This window comes from Peromyscus leucopus, chromosome X, assembly GCF_004664715.2.
Source record: "Peromyscus leucopus breed LL Stock chromosome X, UCI_PerLeu_2.1, whole genome shotgun sequence".
Lineage (NCBI taxonomy): Eukaryota > Metazoa > Chordata > Mammalia > Rodentia > Cricetidae > Peromyscus > Peromyscus leucopus.
The window spans coordinates 77,937,437-77,965,229 of NC_051083.1; the positions used below are offsets into that span (position 1 = coordinate 77,937,437).

The 27,793-nt window shown below is 36.1% G+C and overlaps 1 protein-coding gene and 1 long non-coding RNA gene across 4 annotated transcripts in view; one reads left to right on the forward strand and one right to left on the reverse strand.

Moving 5' to 3' along the window:
- Positions 1-3,831: 3,831 nt before the first annotated feature.
- Positions 3,832-12,037, reverse strand: LOC114680661. Its single transcript, XR_003732805.2, has 4 exons — positions 11,836-12,037; positions 9,358-9,538; positions 5,105-5,164; positions 3,832-4,333 (listed from the first exon to the last, which is right to left on the reverse strand). It is a non-coding gene; the product is annotated as an uncharacterized LOC114680661 (long non-coding RNA).
- A 6-nt stretch (positions 12,038-12,043) lies between these two features.
- Positions 12,044-27,793, forward strand: part of Pcdh11x (protocadherin 11 X-linked) — a 612,116-nt gene continuing 596,366 nt past the window's right edge. For all 3 annotated transcript variants that reach the window (XM_028853678.2, XM_028853679.2, XM_028853680.2), the window contains exon 1: positions 12,044-12,432. The gene's annotated coding sequence lies outside the window, so the exon portion shown is untranslated. The remainder of the gene's footprint in view (positions 12,433-27,793) is intronic.

The following is a 27,793-nucleotide window of genomic DNA, read 5'->3' on the forward strand; positions in this document are numbered from 1 at the left end:
CTCATTTCAATAAACTAAATCTAGAAATTTCTTCACAGACATGTCCAGAGAGAGGTTGGTTTCCATGATGATTCTAAATTACACCATTGATAGTAGCTACAGTCAATTATGAACCATTGTGTTCTGACACTATTAGGTGGAAATTTCCAAAAACAAATAATTCATATGCTTTAAATTGTGTGTTGTTTAAAGTAACACAATGGAACCTTTCACTTTTCAATTTTATCTTGCCTAGGTATGAATTTTGCCTTTGTTACCTCACATTAGTTTTCAGATGGGACTGTTGTAATATAGTGTTTATGCTTAAATGGTTGTCATTTTATTTAATAATGGCTTGAAAGAACAATGGTAGCAGCACAGATATGCCAAAGATATGTCATACAGTATTTCTTTTAAATAAAAAGTTGATTTTGATAGCCAGTTGTAGTGATACATATTTATAATATTAGTATCCTAGAGGATGAATCAGGGCCATCTTGGATTACATAGTAAGGCTCTTTAAAAATAAAACAAATATTTTGAGAGAGAAGGACCACATTTATGTAACTTTTATTACAGTGTGTTATAGGAATTTTTCATTATTATTAATATTATTAACTTTTAACTCTTATTGATCCAGATATTTGAGAGCATCAAGGAGTCCAAAAGATCATAACTAAATGATAAAAGTGACAGATGAACAGTGGTCACCAAATTTTAACCTAAGACATTAGCTCTCTTAATTCTTTATTCTCTCATTATTCTTTGTCTTCCAGAGACAATGAGATAATGATCTAAAGATACAGATACTTGAAAGTAAACAAGTAGAAAGTTGACTTTAGTACAGAAAATAAAGTAAGTGAAACATTAAGGGAAAATGAGGGGGAACTTCCAAGACTTAAAAGATTTGTTTCAGAAAACAAACAAGCAAGGCTCCTACAATAGGATATTCTAAGGGTTGTCATGAGGAACTTGTGTAAATTTTATTTTAAGAAACTATATTTGAAAATAGGCAAAGAGGTAATTTCTGTGAGACTGGTAAATTCTGTTTGTATCACTTGCTAAGCCCCATACTCTTTACATGTTTACCTGGTCCAACTGTGGAGAGGATCATGTAACATTCATGTGTTGTTATTCCAATAAACAGGGAGTTCAGAGTCCCACTTGGTCTATCTTTATCTTCTTTTTTGTTAGCTGATGACCTTGGCTAGCTGCTGGCTATTATCCCTGGCCAGTTTTGCTACTCACTGACCTTGCAGATGTTGCTTGTCTCCACCCTTGGTTAGCATAACTCCGGCTATTGATCAAACTATGCTCTCTTTGTTCTCCCATCCGTGTAGCAAATTTGTAGTTTTTTCCACCCTGGGCATTGGCTCTTACAATCAACAGAAAACTATCTCCTTTGTCATTACTGAGACTCATATATTAATAAAGCACTACAGAAAAGGAGAAAAGATAATATGTACAGTATTTAGTATTACCTATAGTTGAACAAATCAACTGGGGAAAGTAATTTAACACACAAACATAAAACACACATACACACACACAGGGAGAGAGAGAGAGAGAGAGGGAGGGAGAGAGGGAGGGAAGGAGGGAGGGAGGGAGGGAGGGAGGGAGGGAGGGAGAGAGAGAGAGAATCATTACCATTGCTATTAATTTTGGACTGTACTAAAGGTCCAGAAACTTCTCAGAGAAGATACACATTATGTTTTGTTTAAATGTCACTTAGTACTTATATTCTGGGATAAATTAAAGTTAGTTACTGATTTTTTTCCTTTGGTTGTACTTAGCATATATAATCCATCAACCACAGCTATAAAGCATGGACTAGAAATTATTTTAGAAGAATATCTTGAGATTTCTGAAATGAACAGTATCACTATAAATATTGTTTATAAAATAATGAATTTAACAAAGAGATAATGAATGAACAATGCAGTTGTTTCCTATTCCTTTCACTCCGAGATTCCTTTACATGTCTCATGAAGTCCAATTTTTTGTAGTGTTAAGGGATATTAAAATATTTGTGCTAGTTGTTCCATCAGATGTTTTTATGTTCAATATCTTATTTACTCCCCCAAACAATTTGTAGACTTATTTTACTTCTCGCTATATATTTATTGAATTCAGACTTTAGAAAAATCTAAGTAGCTTACCAAATGACATACAGCTAGAATAGTACAGAACCATAAACTGGATTCAAACTTTGTTAACTAGAGTAATATATACCAAGTATGCTCATGTTCCCAGTGCTGTAAAACTGTGTCCCACAAAGGAGCATATTAAAATTATATCATGTACATCACAACTTCTAGACAAAACTGTTATATATTAGTGCAAGACTAGTATCATTGGAACCCCTTATTATATCACATGTGAATAATCCATTAGTTCATTTCCATGTACAAAATTTAGTCTTCACATCTCCAATGTTTTTATACTCAGTCTGATGTGTTTTGGACAGCAGCACATCCAAAGTAAGATGAATGTTAACAGCATGGCATAGCTAGCTGCTAAGCATTTAACTTATTATAATGGGATGCCAAGGTTGAAGAGCCAAGAGCACTTTTACAACAATCTAGAACAATGGTTCTCAGTGTTAGTAATGCTACGACACTTTAACATAGTTCTTCATGTTGTGGTGAACCCTGATCATAAAATTATTTCATTGCTACTTTATAACTGTAATTTTGTTACTGCTATGAATTGTAATGTAAATATCTGGTATGCAGGATATCTGATATGCAACCCCTAAGGGTCATGTCCCACAGATTGAGAATCACTGACCTTGAAGAATTTTTCATACTATTTCAAGTGAATTCCTTAGGTCTGGAGAGAATCTTCAGCCCATAAATGTTAAGGCTCACAATCAAAGGACAAAAGCGTTCCCTAGTAGAATATATTCGTCACTTGCTTTTTTTTTTTTTTTTTTTTTTTTTTTTTTTTTTTGATATTTTGAGACAGGGTTTCTCTGTGTAGCTTTGCGCCTTTCCTGGAGCTCACTTGGTAGCCCAGGCTGGTCTCAAACTCACAGAGATTCGCCTGCCTCTGCCTCCCGAGTGCTGGGATTAAAGGCGTGCGCCACCAACGCCCGGCCACTTCACTTGCTTTTGATGGAGAGCCATAATATATATTTGCATATTAAAGATAAAGAGGTGTCCCACTTAATAAGTGTGCTTATCACCTCCAAATCACTACAATCTGCTGAACATCAATTTTGTCCTCTGATGCCCCTTAAAGGTCCTTGATGACCATATATACAATCTCATGTCTTCTTCCTTCTTAGTTCCTCTTTTTTATTGCCTACTTCTCTACCTGAAGTTGGGTCCAAAGAGATTAAGGTGTTTAGTAGAAGTTTAAGGATAGGGTTTGGACACCAATTTGGATTTCTCCACTCCTTGCTAAAAACATAACACTGTTTTTTTGTTTCCAAAGTCTACTTATTGTGAAAGGAGAGGTTTCTTTTTTCGCCTAACACTTCTATTTCTTCTCCTCCCAGTCTCTAGAGGAATATTTTCCTACATTGTAGCATTTGTTCAAATTGAAAGTAGCATAGGATAAGTTGTTACAATTGTGGTAGTAAAACTGAAGGAGAAAGAAAATAAAAGAAGTTTCAAGGATACTTACTGTATTCCTTCCCAAAGGACTCAGAGTATGCCTACTTTTTATGTTCCATTTTCTTGCTTTGAGACAGAGTCCAATTTACTAGATCTTAGATAAAACTTGGGGCAAAAGATGACCTTCTATTTTTTCTTTTCATTTATTAAAAATTAAACAAATCTAAGCCAAGTTAATTTTATTGAAATTTTATTGAACTACAGTTTTTTTTTTAACTGAAATTATGCTTCTTGTTAGAGTAAATACATTGTTAAAAGTACACTCTATTTGACAATTGTGTTGGTCTACATTGAACATCAGGTCCAAATAGCTCTGTATAATACAGCAGGTGCTATACTTCTAAGAAATTGTTAATTTATCTTATTTTTTAAATTGGCTGTGTATAAAGACATTTGAATAAAGACTAACATGACACAAAGTTAGAAATAAAATTTAACTTAATAAATATTTTAGTAACATTTACTCCTTCATGAAGAATTAGTTTATAACCTTGGAAAAACATGGATTAATATGTTCAATACTCAATCAAAAGTATGTAATTCTTGAGGTTAATAAATAAGGAGAGGGATTCACATTTTTTTTATCAGTGGACCTGATTAAGAGATACCTTACAGCTCCTACACAACTTATCTTGTAAATGTTCTTTAAATAAATGTAGATTTCCAGATCTCCATTCATGCTTGTCAGAACACAGTTAAAACATGTCCTCAAAGTTCTGTCTTCCAACTGATCCCTGTAAAGAAAGTCAAGATTTTAATAATTCATAAGCTTAAGATGCTTGGAACCCTATGTCACTTAATAACTTTATAACTTTGTAATTTTAACTATATGTCATTTTATTTGTGCTTTTTATTATTGGCTATTTTTCAAGTATTGTTACAACTTCATGTTCATCTTTTGAAGAATAAATTATAATTGATAGAAGTGTGGACATTAATTCATTTACAGTGTTCAAGTGTAATTAAGAGCTTTGAGTAACATACTTTACTCACTATGATGAATGGCAGAAGTCATACCAGCATACTGATCTACATCAGGATCATACACAGAATATACTGTCCAAGAAAGCAAAACGGAAAACATGAAGATAATATCACAGGATATTGAAGTTATTTGTACTGCCATGCTTAGAAAGGTGTCCTTTCAAGATCATAATCCTGAGGTAAGTGGAGTATTTTTGTTCCAGAACTGAATTCAGGGCTTCAGAGAAAGGGGCAGGTAGATGCCAGGCAGTGTGTCCATGCTCTGAGTATCAAAGCATGATTTAGTACTGGATATTAGCATATGCTCACATTACTGATGGAGATAAGGATGATAGTTAATCTTAAATATCAACTTGCTAGGATTTAAGTTGAATATGGAAAAAAAATCTGGGCATGTGCAAGGAAAGTTCTAGGTTGGGTTAATTGAAGTGGAAAAACCTATCTTAAAATTACCCTTCTATGGGCTGAGGTTCTGTAATAAATAGAAAAAAAGTGAAGCTGAAATCCCAGCATCCACTGACCTCTGTTTCCTGTCACTGATACTCCAGTCTGCCTGTTGACTTCCATTCTGTGATTTACCCCTTCGAATTGTGAGAAAACAGAACAAATAAAACAAACAAACAACCAGACAAACAAACAACAAAAATCCTCTTTTTTAAAAAAAATTTGTTTTTGTCACAGCCATGAGAAAAGTAATAAATTAACTGTCTAACTGTAGAAAGTAAACAACTAGAAATGGTATGGACAGTAAAGCTCAAATCTGTTGAGTTTACCACAAGAAAACTAAATATTAAATAAAAAAGATTGAAAAAAAAAACAGTTGCAAAAGTTGTAAATTTCAGAATGAATCTTGGCTCTCATCCCAGAACTAGAAAAGATGGTAATAATTTGGTATTAATATTCAAAGTGTAAAGGATATACACAGTGTTCCATTTTTATAGTCACTTTTGTGTTATGCATTTATCCCTAGTAAAAGTAATTGTCTATGCTCCAAATCCTTTACCTTTATTATCTAGCCAGTCAAAGAAGATAACCACAGGAGGGTTAATACAAAGTCCAATTGCACTTGTGGATTCACTCACTGTTCTTTAGCTTTACTCAAGAAAAAGTAAAAATTCAACACATCTTTCTACACAAAAAATAAATTGAATCATCGTTTGCCTTTTGTGAAAAGAAACAGAAACTGAATACTTAAGACTAACTTCATTTTCACAGTTAAGAACAAGTTTAGTTTTAGGTTTAGGTTCTTCTTTTTTTTTTTTTTTGTATGTGTAACAAGTACAGAAACTGACATTCAACTAAGTTTTAATAGTGAAGAAATAGAAACTGTTTAATTTGAAATAAAAAACATTCTTGTGTTGCATGTGTTCTCTAGTCATTTAAAATGTGGTGTCTGAACTACTCAATGAATAACATCTCAAAATAGCCATCCATTAATTACCTTTTTTGACTAAATCACAACCATACTTATTTTTAAAGGTATTTTGACTTTTTATATTTTTCAGTAATACACATTATAATTGTTATCCTACATTAGTAAATAGAAATAATTTCACAAGCCACAAAAAAGTTAAACCTGCTTAGCTCATAGTCATATCTTCGAAATAAAGAAGCTTAAGAAGTAAAGAAGGCTTGGAATAGTCTGGGATTAGTCTAAGAATCTTGATGTCTTTTCATCAGCCTCAGGATACTGGTTTGGCAATCTGTGACTGTTTTCCAGTGTGTGTGTGTGTGTGTGTGTGTGTGTGTGTGTGTGTGTGTGTGTGTGTGTGTGTTTCCTAAATGTAAAGCATTATCTGATACCCACCTTACTAAGGAGATAGCTAAGTCAGAATGTTGGCAAGATGAAAAAAAAAATCCTTCCCCAATATTGAACAAATAAGAAAAATAGAATTCTGTTTTACTCAACAGCCAAAGTGCCTTGCGTTTTTCTTTTTTTCCTTCATGGCATAGCATCTGAATAACTTAGCTAATGTCCTTCCTAAAGAAATAAAGATAGAAGTTGTAAATAATATTCTGAATTTTTGACTCTTTAAAGAAACAATATTTTCCTGTACTTCTGTACTGACAGCACAACTAATTACCACACAGATTTTGAAGTTTCATTTGATACAGTGCAGAAAAGTGTGAGTACAATACAAGAAATACATTCTTTAATGGAAAACAGTAACCACTAGGACTCATTCTTACTGGCAATAATTAGAGTCTTGTGCTTCAGCAAAGTTCAGCTATACACACAAGGCTGTCATTTCCTGAGCTTAGGAGAAAAAAAAAAAAAAAAAAAAAAAAAAACCTAGGCTGCAGCTTTTGTCCACTCCAAGTGTCAAACTGTTCAGACCTGAAGGGAAGAGACTCTTAGATGACCTGATCACTCACAGTTATTTCACCACTACTTCATTAGCAAGGTTGTTGAAGAAGTCAGTTATGGCTGTAAAAATCTTTTTTCCCTAAGAAACCCATTATTGGATTTTTCCTTGCCCCTCCTCCCTCAGCTTTTTGTTTTTAGAATGGAGAACCGATTCAAACGTTTCCCACATAATTGCCCAAGTACTATTTCAAACATCTAATATTGTTTTAGTATTGTGGTAGTGCCCAGAATAAAGGAGGGAGGCAGGGGGAGAGAAAGAAAGAAAGAAGGAAAAGGAGGGAAGGAAGGAAAGAAGGGAAGAAAGAAAAGAAAGAACCAGAAAAGAAAGCTAAATCTTACAAGTTATATCCAGGAGTGAATCGAGTACTGTGAGTTTCATTTCACAGGTATGCCTCTTTCAAATTCTAATAATCTATAGTGGTGGAGAGGGGGATGGGTGTTAGAAGACTATTTTTCTAAGCTTTCACTAATAGCACCCTCTAGTGTCTTCAGTTAAACTATGCATACGATTTTCAGCTAGGTACAGAACGGGAAAAAAATTCTGCAGCTAAAACTACTAGCACCTTAGGGGGCTATAAAAACAAGATTTCTTCCATTTTTCCATATTTAAATTCAGCAGGAATTCACTTGCCTTTTTGTGTACTTGTACTGCTCTCAAACTTACTTTGACTTGTGTGTGTGTACAAATGATGTAGTAGTAAGAATGTCTGTAATTAAAAAATTTCTAAACTTTTCAGAACATTTGTACATACTTTATCATTCGTGAATACCACAGCTTTATCCTAATGCTAATATGTATCTTTATTACCGGTATTTTGGAAAATGACAACTCCTTAACATAGTGTCAGGCAGTGTTGAACATATTGGGTACATTATCTTTAAAAAATTACATATGTATGTTTAGGTGGGTAATGTTATCCTCACATTTAAATGAATGAACAGAAACTTTTTAGAAGACAACTCTGCCACTAAATATGTTTTAAAAGTCCACATATATAGCTTTAAATTTTTCTGCAGTCACATTACAATTATGAAAAAAAAAACAATTACTTTGAATGAATGATAGTTTCATTCAAACAATTACTCAGAATATGGACATTGTGTAGTGACATTGGTATGCTATGATGAGATATTTCATATATGTATGTGAATGTTCACATTCTAAGGAATGTTCAAAATTGGCTACAGATTTTTTGCTCCCAGAACATCTCAAATTGAGAATCACATTTCATGGGCTCAGCACTCACATGTGGAAAGTGACTATCTTGCTGGACAATACTGTCCTGGAGGTTTATTTGTTTGCAACCATACAGCTAGAAAGTGGCAGAGCTGAGACTCCCTGGTTAGTCTAAAACTATTGTTCTTTTCTTAACCATTGAACGTCATTGTCTGCTAATAATTGCAATTGTTACTGAATTAATATTAAGTATAGAAATATGGAGAGTACATTTTATCCTGCCTTATCTACTTTCCAAACAACCATTATTATCTATTAACTATATTATTTATGCACAATGTTCAGTACAAGTTGTTTAGTACAACACAAAATGGCTTAAATTTTGTATAAAGCATCTATCATGTAAGAGACATAATGTGTTTGTTATGATTGATCGGCATGGTCAGTCAAGTCTGTTTTTCTCTGCACAGTGATAATGTAGGAGGGCAAATCCCAAGCAAATTACTCAATAAACAGTATTTTAATGTAAGGGAAACCAAAATAAAAAATTCATTGTTCTCACTAATCTCATATAAAAAAACACAGATTTTGCAGAGTGATTGATTATGTATTTTAACAGGCAGTACCAATAGTCATTCCTTTACTAGGAGAGCATGGCTGTTCAATCCTTCTTAAAATTAACACATCCTTTCCCAGTGTTCAATTCTCCCACATCTGAGAAACAACTTTACTCACTGAAGTTTAAAAAAATAAATCTCTTTGATCATTTATGTAACCATATAATACCATAATGGCTAAAGTTAAGATAATAAGCATATTTCCATGCTTGCAAGGTATGGATTATCATAATTACACTTTCATAAACATAACAAGATTATCATTCAGTCTTTTAATTGGAACACTGAAGAAATGCAATAAATATCACAGTTGCTTTCTGTCATTTCCTTCAACAAACACATTGGCACAGTATCTTTTTTTACTTTTGAAGACTTAGTTAATTATAAGATTTCCTGTAGAATTTACATTATGAAAGCCTATAAGCACACAATCTGAAAACCATATGTGAATGGACAGCACAGAGTACTGCAAACAGTATAGGCTGGGTTTTCCAGCTCTAGATTTTTATAGCTATAAAATATTAGGCATTTTATCTATTCTTATTTCCTTTCATGTTAAAACAAAATCAAAAAAAGAAAAAAAAAGGAAAAGGAGAAGCTAATAATATCTACCTCATGAAGTTGTTTTTGATGATTAATAGGGCTATTTAATAATGCAGGAAGTCCATCAATTCATTTAGAAAAGGAGAGCCCTTCTCTCTGCAGGCATAGCAAGGTCCTCATCAGTTCTTTCAGAGTTAGAATTCAGTTTGTTTTTGCCAGGTGTCCTAGCTTCTGGTTATTCCATTGCTCACTGGTGCCACCATCAGTCAGAATACAGGCAAAGAGAAAATGGGGAAATTTCTTTCATTATTTTTAGATGTGGATTTCTGTCAGTCTTGTCAATAAACTGCATCTTTTTTCCTCAGATGATTTTCTGGGTTACTTAATTCAACTTATAGGATCTCCTTGGTCTACAAGCAATGCTTCTACTCCACAGAGATGGTTTTCTTTTGAACTGTCCACATAAAATAAAATGTGCATTTTATACTACAGAAGAATACATATTAACTATAAAGCACTTATTGGGCCAAATGTACGGATCATCCACTCTGAACAGAATGCCAGAGACTAAGCTGTTTAGCTGAATGTCCTGTGAAAATTACCTGTGTTTTATGAGTATCATTTTAGGAATTATAAAACAGACTTACTAATATTAACAACATTATTCTGTCATGATGATAGCTTTAGGAACAGTTAATGACTGGTTCTCTCCCTTTACACCAAATTGAGATGGAAATCTTAAGAAATAAATTGATTGATCTCTACTATAGGTGTTAGAGAATTATTTGTGCTTTGAATGTATCCCCATGACATAGATTTTTCACATTCTTCTGGATCAGTGATTTTATTTTCATTGAGTTACTGCCATCCCCTATTACAGTGTCACCCAACAGTGCATCATCCAAGATAAGAACAGTAACAATTTGACAGCAACTGATTTTATCCCCTACACATTACCTTGCTTCAAAAAAAAAAAAAAAAAAAAAAAAAGGAGGATAGATACTATGAATAATGAAGTCAGAAGTACAACAGGAATAAATGTAATGGTTAAGTGTCTCCCTGGACCTGTACAAGCAAATAGTTTCTTGTATTTTATTTCATTTCATGCATGCTGCACTCAACTGGCATGCGAAGGCTTTCTCTTAGCAGTGGCTTTGGGTATGAGAAAAAAATACAACAGGAAAAATGATTTCTGAGGAATTTTTGACGCAGCATGTAAGATAAAAATTTTAAAAAACTACAACTGGGAATTGGAAAAGGTTTAGGAAAATAGAGTGGGTCACAGTGGAGCAATAAAGATTTGTGGATTCATAAAGATTTGCCCTTAAGAAAACTTTCTTGAAAAAAAAAAGCTGTTTTGAAAAAATCAACTAATAATAACTAGCAGACTATTTCCTTTTTTCATATTCTGTTCCTTTGCAGATACAATCTCTCATGCTATTTTCCTTTCAGTATACAAGAGTAAAACTGAATACTAAGCTTTTAGTGTCTGAAAGCAGTGTACTTTTTCTCCCCTTTTCTTCGGTGGGAAAAAAAAGCTTTCTTTCCCTTTCAAAACCAAAGTAGAGAACCAGAAATGTAAGTTTTCTTCACATTAATCAAAGAAAGTAGATTATTTCCTAAAATGCACACTTCGTACATAATAATATAGACAATTCACCTGTCTCATTCTCTCATATAAGGACTTTCTCCTTGAAATAAGAATCAGAGATGTCTGGGTGTTATTACTTGTTTTGATCCCATTCTATAGGTGAGGAATTAGCTATTGCTTCTTGATACTCATTATATATCTGAGCCAATACCAGACACAGTGTTCCTTGTTGCTTTAGTGCTTTTGGGAGATCTGACACCCCATGCCAGCCAGGCTTCACCAACTGGGCTGCCAAGCTTTTGGCAAGCATTGGGCTTGCAGCTCCAGGCCGGGATCTTCCTCCTCTGGTATCATTTCTTGCCTCTCAAACGTGCTGGTGTTCACAGTGGGATTCACCAACTGCAGGGCAACAGACACTGACCGACCTGCTTAATGCTACTCTTAGTTGCTCTCTGGGATAGCCAAATGACGATTTTTCTTCTCAGACATTCTATCCCCACTCCACCCCACCCCACAATGGAGGATGAGTGTGGACCTAGGCAGCTGAGGTATCAGAGACCGTTCACAGTTGAATATGACATATTTAAAAACAGGCACTTGGCTCAAACTACAGGTTCTCCTGGCTCTTGCCCCTACTTCCACTAGTGTGCCCTAAGTACCCTTTGTATGAGAAAATGGTGCTGCTGGGTGCCGGTTCTCTAGCTGGACTCAGGGGAGCCAGAGGAATCTAGAGAAAAGCACACAGACCAAGAAAAAAAATACATCGAACTTCTGTAAGATAATGTAAAGGAGTGAAACTTAAAGTACAGGGAGAAGGGGACCACCCGCGGGCAGGAATGCATGCCCTTCTTATTTTGCTCTGCGTTCCCCTAAGCCTCCTGTCCCATAAAGGAGCGTGTAGGCTGTGCGCATTCCGCTTCCCTCTCTGGGCTGCAAGCGTAACTTCCCAAGCTTACCTCAATCTCGCCCCCGCACCGCTCCTGGGGTTCAGCGTCCGCTGGGAGAGGCCGCCTCCTGAGCTGGAGTGGGATGCGGGGTGCCAGGAGTGGGGACCAAAGGGGGGTACCCAGCAGTTGGTGCTGCGCCATCCCCTCCCAGCAGGCGGCTAGGGCACTAGTTCACTCCTCTTCCCCCGTCTTCCACTCGCTCACCCCCCTTCTGCCCCCCTTCCACCCCTCCTGTCTAGTCCCTCCCCCTCGCCATTGAAAAGGGCTGGCTTGGCAGTGGCTCCTTGCAGTCGACGAACTGTCAGGGCGGGAGGAGCTGTGAGCCAGAGCAGCCAGCAGCGGCCCGCGCAGCAAAGCAGAAAGCCAGACTACCAGAGTGCACGGAGTGGCAGCAGAGGCTACTCAGGCGACACAGGCAGCCCAGCTAGCCCGGGCGGCCCAACTAGCCTCACAACCAGCCTCCACGACAAACAGCTGCTCCGCGGACTGCGAGCTGTGGCGGTAGATCCCGCTACAGCAATCGCAGTCTACGTGGAGCAGGCGGAAGCCTTTTTTCTCCTTTTTCGTTCCCCTCTTCATTCTACTCAAAAGGAGTCTTAACAGGAGGTAAGTATTGGGTCCGGGTGCCAGAGCCGCTGAGGCTGGGGACACACTGCATGTCCTGCACTTAGGACGTGGTGATTGCCTGTGCGTGGGATCTGGACAGTTGACCACAGCACGCTTTTAGAGATGCTGCTGGGTTCTGTTCCCTAGAGGTAAGAGAAAGAGCAAACCCGGGAGGTGAGCTCGCACAGAAAAATCTTTCGGCACTGCCTCCTCTCGGTTTGGTTACTTTGCTAAAACTCTCACTTTTGTCAGAAAAGTGTCCGCGCATGAATTTCCTCGAGATTGGCTGTGCAGAAAGGTCTTTCACTTTAACTGATTTTGCCAGCTTTAGCGAAGATGAATGAAACTCAGATCGTGAAAGTGTGGGGATGCAGAGTTGACGCCCCTGACTGTTGGAGGAGGGGGGTGTACTGTTGGAGGCAGGGGTGTCCCCTGGATTGATTCCAGATGAGGGGCAATGCCCCAGCAGCAAATCAACGGTGGACGCTGGAAGCAGGCCCAGATGCGCTCCTCTTTCTGGGGGCTCCAATTTGAGTCCCAGTTTGATAGCACAAACCCCTGGGGGCCAGACCCTTGCCGCAGGGCGTGGGAAAAGAATGCGCGCAGCAGGGCGCCTAGGGCTCCCCTGGTTTGGTCTTCCCGGCGCTCTACCTTTTCTGCCTACTCTGGGACCTAGTGGATGTGGAAATGGTAGATGTGGGAAATTCTGCCCCCTTTTTATAAACGCAACTTCTTATAAAGCAGCAGCTGAAAACCGGTGTTCTTTTCTCATTGGGGGAAATAAAAAGACTTCCTAAGTCAAGCCTAGCATAAAAGGGTTTCTTTTTCTCTAGAGAAATGACTTGGGATTCCTTAGCCAAAAGAACGCCCACCTATGTCATAAATACATGGCATTTTCCAAAAGAAACGCAAAAAGCATTTCCCTCCACAAAGGAACGATCTTCCAAGAGCGTGTACAAAACGACCCCCCTTTGCGAAAATGCCTCTTGCTAAGAGCATCATTGGAAAAGGTGACTTTAAAAGGTGACCACATTGCTTTAGAGACTTTGGAAAAGCGCAGCGACTGTCTACCTGAGGTTGGGGACACTACCTCCCTATGAGCAGAGTCACAAAGCGACTTGTCCCTGAGGTGTCAGTGTCCCAGAGTGCACAGCAGGAATCCGTTTCCGTGTTTCTCCCCTAAGGAAAGACTTTTTAGGGCTTAGTGAAGATGGCCCCTTTGCTGCCTGTGATTTATTCAGGGCTCCACTGGGTTAGCCGCCTTTGCGGCTTGGGGTTCAGGGAACTGGGATGCTCTCCTGGAGTATGTGAGCGTGCGCCTGCAGGCGGGCACTCGCCTCTGTGAGCAGGGTGCCCTTCCAAAATATTGTCTCGGGGGCTGGAAATCCAACATTGCGCCACTGCGGCACCCACCCACAAAGTAAATCCAGGAGAGAAGTGGGGCTAGGACAAAAGAAAAAGAAAAGGAAAAAGAAAATTAAAGGACCACAGCAACACACAATAAAAACAAAAACGTAATGCTGTTCTTTCCCCTATTATGAGGAAACTTTCCAAAGGCAGATTTATACCGGCCTAGGGACTGTTTCTCTACAATGTTTCCTAGTGTAGAAAAAAGTGGTTGAGAATCTAGGCCATGTGCAAAGGGGGCTGAAAGATGAGAGAATGATGGGGACAGAGGAGCCCTGTGCGTGGTCCTACCACTGCAACCAGGAAACAACCTGAGGAGCAGGCTGGGAATTCAAAACACTGAACACAAAAGATGAAGGCACTAGGTGACTTAAAGAGACTGCGTTCCTTGTCCTCTATTTAGAAAAAAGGAAAAGAAAAGAAAGGAAGAGAGGAAGGAGAGAGAGAGAGAGAGAGAGAGAGAGAGAGAGAGAGAGAGAGAGAGAGAGAGAGAGAGAAAGGAAGGAAGAAGGAAAAGAAAGAAAGAAAAAGTAAAACAAGTGTGACTCAGGACTGAAAAAAAAAAAGGGGGAATGGGGGAAGGGTGCGCTTGCTGGCACCGCTGCAACTTTGGAAGACATGCACTTTTAATCTTGTTTGAAACAAATTCTCACGGTCTGGGCGAGAGATAGCCTCAGGGCTGTCTTTGTCAGTGTGTTTGTACTGGGAGAGGAGGTATTTGAAAGCCAGTGAAAGTAACTGATAGTATGTGTCCATGTTTCACCTTTCTTGTCTTTGGTTTATTGGAGGCGGAGCGCACAGTGTGCAGGCGGTTTTGAGAAAGAACCAGGAGATGGACAAGCCAAGGTCTAAGTCTACCTTTTTGATGCTAAATTAAGAACTGCCGCGCCCAGCTCGAGTAAGGGTGCCGCCGCCAGGGCACTGAGTTTGCCAAGCGGCTAGCAAGCGCCTCCTCCAGCAAGCCGCAGGAACGCAGTTCGTGCAGGGGTCCTCCTCGTCCCGGCAGCCCCTCCTTTTCTGGCAATGATGTCAGCGGCCGCGGCGAGGCTCCGCTGGCCAAGAGGAGTGCTAGCAGAGAGTGCCGGTTGGGGGCTCAAGCAGGCCAAACTGCGGGGCGCGCTCCCCATGATCAGCAGCCCTGAGTCCCTAAGCTCCTTTCCCACGCAGCGGACCCCCACCCGCAGCACCTCCCAGAGGCACCGGGATCCCCTAAGGCGTGTCAAGGTGCCGCCTTGCCCGCTGCGCTTTTCTAAAGCGGGCTTCAGATTCTGGTGTGTGGGGGTTCCCCTCCCTCCTAACAGCTGCTCTCTGTTTTTTCCAATTTCGGGCTCTTACCTTTTTTATTCACACCGAATTTCTGAATTTAATGGTCCAGTGGCAAGGTAGAGGGCAAGGTACTAGGTTTGAAATCTCTGAATCTCTGCGCTCCCGCCTCTCCAACCACGTTGGGTGATTAGTAAGGGTGTAGGAATATCTTTATCCCCCTCCCCTGGTGTCTGCCTCTGCCTGCAACCTAAGGAAGCGAGTTCCTCTCTCTCTCTCTCTCTCTCTCTCTCTCTCTCTCTCTCTCTCTCTCTCTCTCTCTCTCTCTCTCTGTGTGTGTGTGTAGGCGGGCGGGGGGGGGCTCCTTTTCTCCAGGAGATGAGGAGATGGGGCGGTGGGGGAGGGGACGAAGGTGAATGCTCTGGTGCGGAGTCCGGTGGCAGAAAATACTAGGCTGGAAATAGGAAGTTGAACATTGAAATGTTTCTGGCTCTGTAGCAGCAGGCAAGAAGCCGCCTTGCTTTTTATTCTAAGGCTGTGGAGTCACTTTCTGTGGACCAACGCGCCAAATTGGGAAGATTCCTGAATAGGATTTTTTACTAGACAGAAGCCCGCTGTAGCTTCCTTTTATAGCTTGTTCCAGTCCTTTTGAGGAACAACACCCCACTTTCCTGAAAGCAAAGCGAATCCCTTTTCCCAATGACTGTGAACAATGTATTCTTTAGCTCCAAGAGAAGGGACCTAGGGAGCAATGGAGAAGGTCATACAGGGCAAGAGGGAGGGGACACAGGCTGGGCTTGTGGACACTAACTGAAGCCTACAGCTGTCACATTCCCGCAGAAATTAGATTCCAGGGGATCACAGCAAACTGCTTGTCTGCTGTGTTTTCCTTTGGAGGCAGAGGGGAACTGTGCAATAGCGAATTTTTCTGTTTTGTAAATGTGGGGTTTCTATCCCTCCTCCTTTTCTTCCTTCCTTTGATGCAAAGCGTCCTTTACATGATACATTGCTTCCTCAAACTTAAGAGTTGCTGTGCGTTTTAAAGGCAGGAAGAAGGGAACTCATATCAAGCATTAAACCAAGTGTGTTTTCTAGAGCTCAATCATTTGCTAAATACCCACCATCCCTTTATCACCCAAGTGTTGTTCTGATGGATGTCCTTAATGTTAGCTTTCTGAAGCTGGAAGGCCTGGCTGAGAGGATCGCAGGTTTCATATTATCCCTTTTCTTGGTACTCAAAACTTTAGGAAAGATAGAAATTCCTGATTGTAAGCTTCCTGAGTGTTGGTGGCAAGAAGATTTTAAAAGCAGAGCGTTGTCCATTTTCTCCATGCAAGCATTCCACAACGGCCTTTGGACAATATTTATAAGATTCTTGGGGAGCACAGGAAGGCACACAGACAAGGAGACTTTATGGAAACCACTGGCTTTGAACTACACTGAGGAAATATGTATGGCTGCCACGTTTTCTATTAGTGGGAAAGGAAATTATTCAGGGGATGAAGACCTGAAAGCTAATTCCCTCCAATAATCTTGGTATACATATTTGAAAGGAGGTGTCATCCATTTATTTATTCTTTGAGAAATTCACAAACATAAATTACTTAACTATTGTGCCAGACAAAGTGTCACACTTTTAGAATCCAAAAGAGATTATGAAAAATTTGGCCAGGGACTAATTGAGCTTAGGAGACTCTCATAAAGGTAGGATACAATGTGATGAATATTCTAATTGTGCATAATAGAGGAAGGAATGGATTTTTTTTTTTTTGGCTAGGAGGTTAAAAGGTTCATTTAAAAAATATCTTCTTGACTATAAGCAGTTAGCCATTGCTAGTCAGTGGCTAGCCAAGTAGATATGGGTGGTTATATAGAACAAAGTAGTAAGGAAAGGGTGGTGGCAGGGATTTATGGCTTACTGTTGAGTTAACAAGTTTGTGTAATTCTGTAATTTGTAGATTCTGGCCATTTTTGTGGATTTTTTTCAGGAAAATATGCTAATAACAATAAAAGAAAGAACAAATATCTTGCAGTGGGTGGTTCATGAAATGCTGCTTATTGTCTTTAAATAAATTGATGCATTTCAATAGCAAATGGAGACCAATAAGGTGAGAAGTTTTTATAATAGCCAGAGCACAGGACATAAGAAGAGTGCTTAAAGTAAATCAGTAGAACTGAAAAAGAAATGCTGCTTGGGGGGGGAGGGGGTTCTCTTTATCTGCATACTCATATCATTTGACACATCACACTCATCAGTCCCCATTTTGTATATTCTTCATCACCAAAAGGAAAGTACTTTTTGTTCTAGACATCAACATTTCTTCACACACTTTCAAGCACAGTTTTGCCCAATCCTACTCCATTTTTCACACACATTCTTGGATCATCTCAGCACCCTACATCATTTCTTCAGCTAACTAGTTCAGCTTTCTCCCTAGTGCACTGTTTAGACTTTCTGAAATCTTGTTTCTTTTCCTTAGACAGAAACATGCAATTATATCTTGTTTTCCTTTTCATGTTTTCTCTCACTGCTTTATCTCTGTATTAATTAACACCCTAAATTCTCTCATATCCTACTGCCCATTAGCTACCTTAGCCTTTTCAGTAACCTAAAAGGAGCTTTACATAAATTAATAGTTATTTACAAATTTGTAAAATTTTCTTCACTAAGAAGTTTTAATTTTGTCTCTGTGTCTTTTGCTGCTGTAATTTCAAACAGGATTTTTAATGGAATTCCTACAATTTATTGTATTTTTCTTATGGCTGCAAATACCTATTTTCTTTTGACTGCATTTAGGGATTTAATGCTGTGAATTAAATCCTTTTCTGAATTGTTCACTACACATTCTTCACACTGTTGCCTTATGTTGTATCCTTTATGGTGTAGCCTTTCCGTTTTCTTGTGTGAGCCTTTCATTTTATTCATTTTAGTAATTTTTTTTTAAATTTCCTGCTCCTTTTCCTTAGTGCAATTGTTGTAACAGCATAAGTTTAAATATTTGGAGAGGGTATCATCATCTTCAGGATCCCAGACAAGATTTTAAAGCCTTTACCAATTTTTGCTTCTATCAACATAAGCAGTTACCATGCCCAGAGATAAAGGAATCCTTTTGTATATAAAAAAATAAGAAATAAAACACTATTCTTTTAAAGTTTCTTGATATGTGGAAATAAAAGGAAGTAATTTGCATATTGATCTACATTGTATAAGTTTGGCTCAATGTTTTTGGGAATTAGTAGGGAAGAAAATAATTTGCCTTACAAACATTTTTTTTCCAGAAAATATGTGAATTTTACCTTAGCTAAAATAAAATATATAATAAGTACATTTATTTATACTTATTAACTTTATATTATTACATTCCACATTACATGTCATCGTCTGAGCAGAGTTCTGTTGTTTGAAGACTTTATTGATCATTTAGTATCCAGAATGAAGAAAAATAGGTAAGATTCCCTGATATTATAGACTGGCTTATAATATTTAAACTGATCACACTTGAAAATGATATGATTATTTGGCTGAAGTTAATCATAAAAGACATATCTCAAAAACATGTTTTGAGAAAGGAAAATGTCACTGACTTATGTGACATTTTTCTTCAAGATTTATAACCCAGGCATTATTAATGATAAAGCACAGACTTATCAATAGATGAAAACTAGTTTAGTTTGAAAATGTCTTTGGAGTTTCAGTTGTATGCATATAAAGACTGAATTTTTATAAACAGCCAAATAAAAATAAAAAGCTGGGCCTTTTTCATTACAGATTATAATTAAAAGAGTGAATTGCCAAAATCATAAATGTTTCTATTATCTTTTACACTCTGAAAGGTCTTCAACTATTCAAGAATTTAAAGGGCCATTTTTATTATTTCTAATGGTATAAATATTGATCAGTATAATTTTTTAAACTAAAAATGACAACGACGAAGTTGTTTCTTCCAGCACAAATAGAAAGAATGGTTTCTTTACCTAATTCACTCATCTAAAATGCTGACAATTCTATAATAAAAAAAGCAAATCAAAAATAAGAAAAGATATTTTTGGAATAAGAATTTTCCTTATTCAATTTAAATTGTTTTTATAATCTAACATATCTTTTAGATTGACAATAGTAAAATTAATTTTAATTATAAAAGGAAAGCTCATTTCTTTTTTAACTCTTTGGTATTATAATGCAAACTGAAATTCAAACTGATTTTGCAGTTCATTTGCTAACCTCATATAAAATTAAAGCCAAGTATTGCTTTCTGCCACAAATTTGATTCATTCTCTTTTTTAACACCTTCAATATGTACAGTATTCTGAATATTTAGTTATTCTAAAGTAATTACCCATTGTCATATCACATAAACAGAAAAGAAAAAGGAAGGCATGGTTATTCCCGTTTCTGCTGTCAGAAGGTCAGACAGGTGAAATTAGTTAGAACTATCTTGTCATTCAAAGGTAAAGGGAATTCTGTTATTCAATCGTCAAGCCAGGACTTTTTCAGGCATTCTCCCTTGCTTCTCCTATTTCCCTGAGTTTATTTTATTCATGTTCTGGATGTAAAAAGCAAAAAGCAAGCAAACAAGCCAATAAAAGCCTTAGATTAAAAACTAAAAATCTCAAAGATGTGTACCTTCATGTGTATTAAAACAAATTTGTCACTTGGCTGCTTGTTTTTTATTTTCATTTCAGTTAATGCCTTTGTGCATTGATCTTGTGAAAGTATATCATAAAATAGTAGGATTATTGACATGTTAATAGTATACATTCCAGACACTTAGACATTCCCTTCAATTTATTTATAGGAAGAATTGAAATTCTGACCCTTTATAATACCACTCCATTAAGTTTGAGTTTACTTAATTTGGCAAACGTTTAGTGCTGCATCTTAATGCACAGTGCTTGTAAGACATCTATATGTTTCCACGTGATTTATTTTAGGGGGGAGTTGTCAATGTTTTCTAAGTAGTGTTTTGATTTAGACATGTCATATTGAAGTCACACGAGTGTTAATTAGTTGTTTGTAGGTTTGTATCATATCCAACAAAAGACACTAAGCTTCAAGTATCAAATCTATTGTTTTGTCTTCAGGATTACAAACATTTTCCTCTGGATTTCTATATGGTAAGTGAGAGTGGGATATTTACTTAAATTATGTGAACATCAGGTATTTTATAATTTATTAGTGTGTACAGGGTAGCCTTGAGCAAATAACTTCAGTTCCCTGAACTAGTTTCCTCAAATGGAAAGTGAAGAAGCTGTAAATTACTTTAAGGATCTTTGCAAAAAAAAAAAAAAAGTCTTGTGATGGTTCCCAAATGACAACCTACACAACATTCGTCCTTGTTCGTTGGCTCTGTAAGCATTACTACCTTCACTGCATTGACTCTTTGACCATTGATAATGAAAGTGCTATGACTTATTTAGCATTGTAATGCATTGCATGCAGGAGATGGACAGGACTGCAAAGGATGATGTCCCTTAGATTTAAGAAATTAATGGCTTTGAGGAGTTTACATGGCAGGTCAGGAGCAATTAACATCAGCAAAAAAAAAAAAGTAATGAATAGTCAAATTAAACTGAATTAAACACACATTCATTAAATGTCACTCTTTACATTATAGAACACCAAGTCTAGCACATGTTTCAGAGACTGGAAATGGTAAAGACCAGAAATGGATGTGGAATGAGTTCTCTAGGTGTTCATATAAGGTATTGCGTGATAGACTGATGAATCCAATTCTCTCTCTCTCTCTCTCTCTCTCTCTCTCTCTCTCTCTCTCTCTCTCTCTCTTTCTCTCTCTCTAGATTCTGAGAAGTATTTACTAGAAATTCTTAAAAAAATAAATAAAGCATAAAGATATTAGGCTATGGATAAAACATGACAATTTTTTTTTAACCACAGTTTATCAATTAATTTGGTTAGTTAGGGCTGAAATTACATACATACATAAAGATGATCCTATTTATATATGTTATTGTAATTAAGCCTTTAGAAGACATGAAATAGAAAGATTAATAATAATGAGAAATGTATAGAACATTCATTATGTGCATGTGTTTCCTACTTCTCTGTGGGTATACAATTCCAAAACACTATTGTGAATACGTTTTTAATTACCTTTGCTCAAATGCAATTATAGGTTTGCTATCTTATCAGAAGTTATATATCTGGCTTTATTAAGCCAGGCAATTTCCTATTCTGACTCAGATCTGTGTTCCACTTTCTTTTAAATTGAGAACATTAATTGTTCTTGCATTATATATATGTATATATATACATATATAATTATTAAAATACACTAAATGATGTCTTGACATCGAGGCCAAATGAGTAAAATATCAGCACATTAAAATATATAAATATTTAAATTAAAAATGATAGGAAAATTATTTATTACAGATAGCTGAAATAAATGTCCCTGTAAGAATGATTTTATTTTTATAAGTGCATATTTACTATACAGTTATAAATATACATTTCTATGAAGTTTTGAATATAATTTTGGAGAGATTTTGAGTGAACTTTCCTAAAATTTTATCGTTCAGTATGCCAAAGTGTATGCTGAGTGTTAGAGAGTATTTGTCAGGCAAAAAAGTAGGCAGGCTAAATATTTCAAAGCAAAGTTTGCCTTTTCATCCATGAATAACCTTGTGCAGCTGTATTTTCCTTGGAGAATGAGGAGAAAGGGAGAGGAAATAGGAATTCGAATGGAGAAGAAAGACAAACCAGAGTGTTAGGTGATAGGGCTTGGATTTCAATCTAGTGTGAAATATGCAGTCCTTTTGAAACTACATGTGTTGGAATCTCTATTTCTCACTTTGAATATAACATATTTAGAATACCTTAAGTTTTGTATGACCATAGTTTACTAAATTTAAAATCTTCCCAAACATAAGACTACATTACATTTAAAGAGACGCTTAGGAAAGTGTACTAAACACACACACACACACACACACACACACACACACACACACACACACACAAACACACTCAATAGCACTATAGAAACAAGCAATATAAAAATCTTTAAGGATACTGCATCCCCATTGTTTTTCCCTTTAGATTAGAAAATATTACTCTCAGATCTGGAAAGAGATTAACTGTTTTTTTTTTTTTCCTCCTTTGCTTTCAATTAGAACCAGTTGTAGAGCTGTCCTTGTCTGCAATTTTTTCTTAGTCACTAGATACAGATTTAACAATCACTAGACATATTAGTCAAACTATACCCTGTCCATTTTATGAAGTGAAGGAATGTGAAGCATAATTATATAGGGGACAGATTATAAAGCCATTTAACATCACACACATTTGTAAATGTCTCACAATTGTGTGCAAGAATAAACAAATTTGGAATGTGAGGCTAATGCTCCACAAAATGTATAGCTATAAATGGGTAGTTGTAGCTGTAGCAGCATTAAAGTACTTTAAGAAATAGAGCTGTAGACAATTTGTAATCAATCAAGATCACTGCTAATGACTTGTTATTTTAAACTCCAGTTTCTTGGAAGGTATATTTTATTTCTGTACTTCTCAAACTTTAATGTGCAAAGCAATTATCTAGAAATCTTGTTAAAATGCAAATTTCGATTCAGTATCTTCTGGTTAAGACCTGGAATTTTGCATTTCTGAGGAGCACTGTGAGCATGTTGATCCTGCCACACCACAGCCCACACAGAGAAGAAAGGAGCCAATTTATCATCACATAAACATGATAAAGGTGAAGTTAACCAAAAATAATATAATTTCAGAAATAGGCAATTAGAGTTATTTTGCAAAGGATCACACATTTAAAAATCAAAGAAATGTTTGATTGTTTGCATTTTGATGAAGTTGATCTTAATCTTTGGCCTAAGTAATTTAGTTGAAGATGTCATCAGAATGAAAACCAGTTGCTTGTTCATCTTATGCTTAACTTTTCACCAGCTCCACATGCATGCATTTATATAGCTTGGAAACTGAAAAGCATGGAACACACGTTGTTAATAGTTTGCCAATATTTAAAAAAAAAATCCAAAGGAGTCTGAAAACTGTAATTATTTTTATTAGGGTAGAGCTCCTTGAAATACTAACCGATTTTTAATATTTAGTGTGTGCATGTATGTCTCTCTCTCTCTCTCTCTCTCTCTCTCTCTCTCTCTCTCTCTCTCTCTCTCTCTCTGTGTGTGTGTGTGTGTGTGTGTGTGTGTGTGTGTGTGCACATCGTGTAATGTATATGAAAATCAGAAGACAGCTTTCAGGAATCCATTCTTTTCTACTATTTCAGTCTGGGGTGTGAACTCTGGTCATCTGGCTTCACAGTAAGTACATTTACCCAATTTATTTCTATCAGGATAAAATATTTTAAATAAATGTTTCACTCAGTCATTCATATTTCAGAGCAGCCAATTGAATTTTCACACCTCCAACTTAAAATTTTTCTTTCTTTACTTTTTAAAATCAGTATCTGACACTTTGTAGTTAATGAACACCAAAAGAGACAGCAAAAGGGTTTATATGCAATTTTTGCTATTCACCCAAAGGGAAAAAAAAAGAAAAAGAAAAAGAAAATCCTAAAAGCTGTGAACAAATGATAAATTAGACAAACGTTTGTTTTGTCAAAATTAGGCTTCTGTTTTAAAGTATAGCAAAATAGCTCCTGAGTTAAACCTTCATTCCTAATCAGTCTATAAAAGAAAAGTCTGCAGTCCATTTCTTTATGTGCACCTTATCTTGGTACAGTAGCAGCATTAAAGTGAAGTAACAGCAGTCATTACACCTACTAAAGTAAGTCAAATATAAATGTTTAAGCTGTGTTTTGGGCGAAGTACAGGGTGTTCTGGCAGTGTTGAAGAAAATGATTGAAAAAATTATCACTTCAAAGATGATGTTGTCTTGTTTTGTGACATCACAAGTCACCATCTTCCCTGTGAGACCATTTGTCTTTCTGGAGCTCAGATACTGTAATAACAACAGCAGAGCTTGTTTGGTAGCGACTTAAAGATCTCTGTGAACTACAGGGCCAATTGGATTAAAATGTTTTTTGCAAGTGCTAAATGAACTTGGGTGTCTGCCAAAATCGCCTTGGATTTCATTACTCTTAACATTACTTAATAATGCTAGCATAAACTGTTTCCATGTGTCTGCCAGAGAGATTAGAACAGCATAAATACCATATATCTATTTTTGCAAATAAATTTTGATTTATATATTTGACACTGTAAGAGATCACTAACAATGTGTAACTGCAGAACAATTACAATGGTACTGCAATAAAATTTATGAATTTTTTTCTGAAATATATTAATGTTTTGGACTTTGATTGACCACGGGTAACTGAATCCATGGATACCAAAGCCTTGGAAAAAAGGAGTACTACTGTACTTGAAATAGCATGTTGTAGTCACAAGAAATTACTGTGATAACAGTTGGCTTAAACTGTATGAATGATAATGTTATGTTAAAATAATTTTTCCTTGATTTTATAGTATTCCAAATTTTATCTCATCTGAATCTCCCACAATAATTTTGTGACAAAGGTGTTTAAAATACTCTATATTTTGAGAAAAGTAAAAAAGACCTCTGTTTTTAAGACTCCATACCTCTTAAGTGCCAGAGACAGGGAATAATATTAATTCTTTGAGCTTATGCAATACTCTTTATGTCCAGGAAAAAATAAGTAGCCATACATATCAAAGAAACAATTACAATGTACTTAATGCTTTGAGAGTTTTGAATTTATATTAGAAATCATGAAGATAGTTAATTGATTTGTTTACTTATTCATTTTTTTTGAGACAGCATCTCAATCTGTAGCCCAGGACTGCTTGGGACTCACTATATAACCCAGGCTGACTTGGAACTACAGGTAATCTTCTTGCCTTGAGCCCCCATGGGTCTGGATTTCAGGTATGAGTCACTCTGCCCAGAAACTTGAGTTTTATTGGGAGTAATTAAGGTAAGATTCCCTAGCCTTAGAAATTTACAATATGTGCTAACATAAGTGTATAATTGCGAACTCTATACAATAAACTAGAAAAAAAGATGAATCAAACTGAATGAGGAAAGATGTTCTAGTTTAACATGGGTTCAGAAATCAGCTCCTTAGTGTTTTTGTTCTTTGTAAAGATACATTCATTTGAGAGAGTAGGTCTGCCAGACAGTACTTGGGAGAAAAAAAAATGTTACAGCTATGGATTAGTACACCATGTGTTTAAAAAAAAAAACAAAATGACAGTGTGTTTGTGTGTGTATGTGTGTGTATTCTATAGCTGTGGTTTGGGAATTCTTGTAACTCTGAATATTGGGAGGTTTCATATTTTTTTATTTTAGTTTAAACATATTTAAGAATTTCCATTGTATAGATTTTCAGTGCCAATAGTTAACCATGTAGGGAGAATAATTTCACCCACTGGGAAATCATACTATGTTTTCCCTTGGAAGAACTAGATTATTAGAAGGTATTACAAAAATAACTTTTGTTGACAGAGAAGCAAGCCTTGTTTAGTTTCTTTAATGAATCTCATGAGATAATTAGTACATTTAGAAGTATAAATGATGGTGTATATTCTAAGTGCTATTAAGTGCCTACCCCTATTGTAAAGTTTCTTTAAAAGTATAATTCATTTAGGCAGCACTATTATTAATATTTAGTTGTGAACATGTTCTTTACACTTCAAGGGCCAGTATATTAGTAATTAATATTAATATCCAGCCCCACTTTTTTCCTGTTTCCTCCAAATGAAAAACCAAGGTTTCCTAGGCTGTCAAATATCTTCCTTAGTTCACTATGTGGCTTTAAGATAAAGCTAAAATTTATGGAGATGTTTGCTTTGCCATGCAGATTGTATTATAGGTTGGAGATAATTTATTCTTGAAATGTATAGTGATGTAATTCTTCTAAAAGAAGGAAAGAAAAATAAAAGAGGTATTTAATATGTAAAGAATGTAGGGTAGGTCTAATATTTTCCTGCAGAAGAAAACCTTCTAAATTGTGATGAGATATCAGGGTTTGACAGAATTAGCAGTGTTCTGAGATAATTCATAAATAGCAATATTTTCATGCAGGCAAGATTTTACTTTTCCTCCTCTCATTAGTTGTTGGCTCTGAATGGTGAAAATATAAACTACTTCAGTAAAGGGAATGTTTCTAGGCATCATGTAATACCTCCAAATCTCTTATTTATTTAATTATTTTTTGTTTTTAGTTCAGTCATCTATGGGAGATTTTTGTCATTGAAAACATCATGTGGTGTTTTCAAATAACTTAATAAAAATTAAAATACTGTTTAAATGTAAGGAGGCATTACACTTTCTTAAGGTCTATGATATTCAAGAAGGATTCATTACTTTTGAAGTGGCAAACCAAAAGTTAAAAAGATATATATCTTAATGACAGTCTGGAATAAAATGGAGGCCTCTCTGATAATTTTGCTTTTTGGGATATCATAGTGTCACCTCATTTACTATAACATACATTGTGCAAATTAAAACAATTGAATATAGAATGATAATATAGCCTGAAATGTTGCCACGTGTTATAGTAATTATAGGTACAGATTTGAATAGTAGTTTATTAGATAGCATATAATGAGTGTTTTTAAACAAATACTTAAAAATATTTAACACCCCTCTGAATAAAATCTAAACTATATAAGATATTATAATGTATTTAGAGTGGTTTTGATCTTGAATGATAGATACATTTCCCAAATTTCATTTTATATGGCAATTAAAAGTTTACTGAAACTTCCCATAGCTGCATTGTAATATACAGTTTTGTACACATCCCAAAACAACTTTTTTAAAAAAAGCTTTTGTTTGTTTCTTTGTTTTGGTTCCTTTTCTTTCTTTTTTGTTTGTTGATATAGGGTCTCCCTGTCTATTTCAGACCAGCCTGTAGCTCACTATGTAGACAAGGTTAGTCTTGAACTTGTTGTTGACCTTTTAGCCTTTTAAGTGTCTTACTTACCACTTGTACTTTACCATCACCATCATTCATCACAACTTTAATCACCTGCCTCTGTTACTTAAGACACCCTTAATATGTTGGTGTAAAGGTTTAATGTGCATAAAAAATTACTGTTCTTTCAATGTATAGATCTTATGTTTTGCTTATTTACAGAAAATTATTTTCCTTATTTTAAAGGTGTTTTTCCCCTTGCTAAAAATGTCTAACACATTAGGCTTTTAATAGACAAAATGAACAAAGCTGCAAACTTTTGCTCGGCAAGCACACCTTCAAAGGTCATGCTTTATTTAAAATACAAATTCACGACTTTTGGTTAAATGGAAAATCCAACAGCCTCAGTTATATTTTGTCCTACTTGTTTTTGTTTGATTGATACTTTATTTTACAGTTGCAAATATGTAGCTCAGTATTAAACTGTTGGTATAAAATGAGCTCTACACTGACTTCAGTCCCTAGACATTGGATAGCAGGTAGGGGCAGAAGAAAATGAAAAGAAACTTTATACTGTTATCAAAAATTTAAAGCGTTTTCATTATCAACATAGAGAATATTAAGTAGAATACTTACTGATCTGTTTGCTGTCCTCCTCTTCCCTTCCTCCCATCACCTTCTCTGTATCCCAGGCTAAGATTTATTTTGCATAGTATAGATTTTTACAGAAAATTAATATTTTAAATATCTTTAATTTGCTATTCACAGAAAAATTCTTTTATTTTTGTGTCGAAGTGGTAGAGCGCTTACCTAAT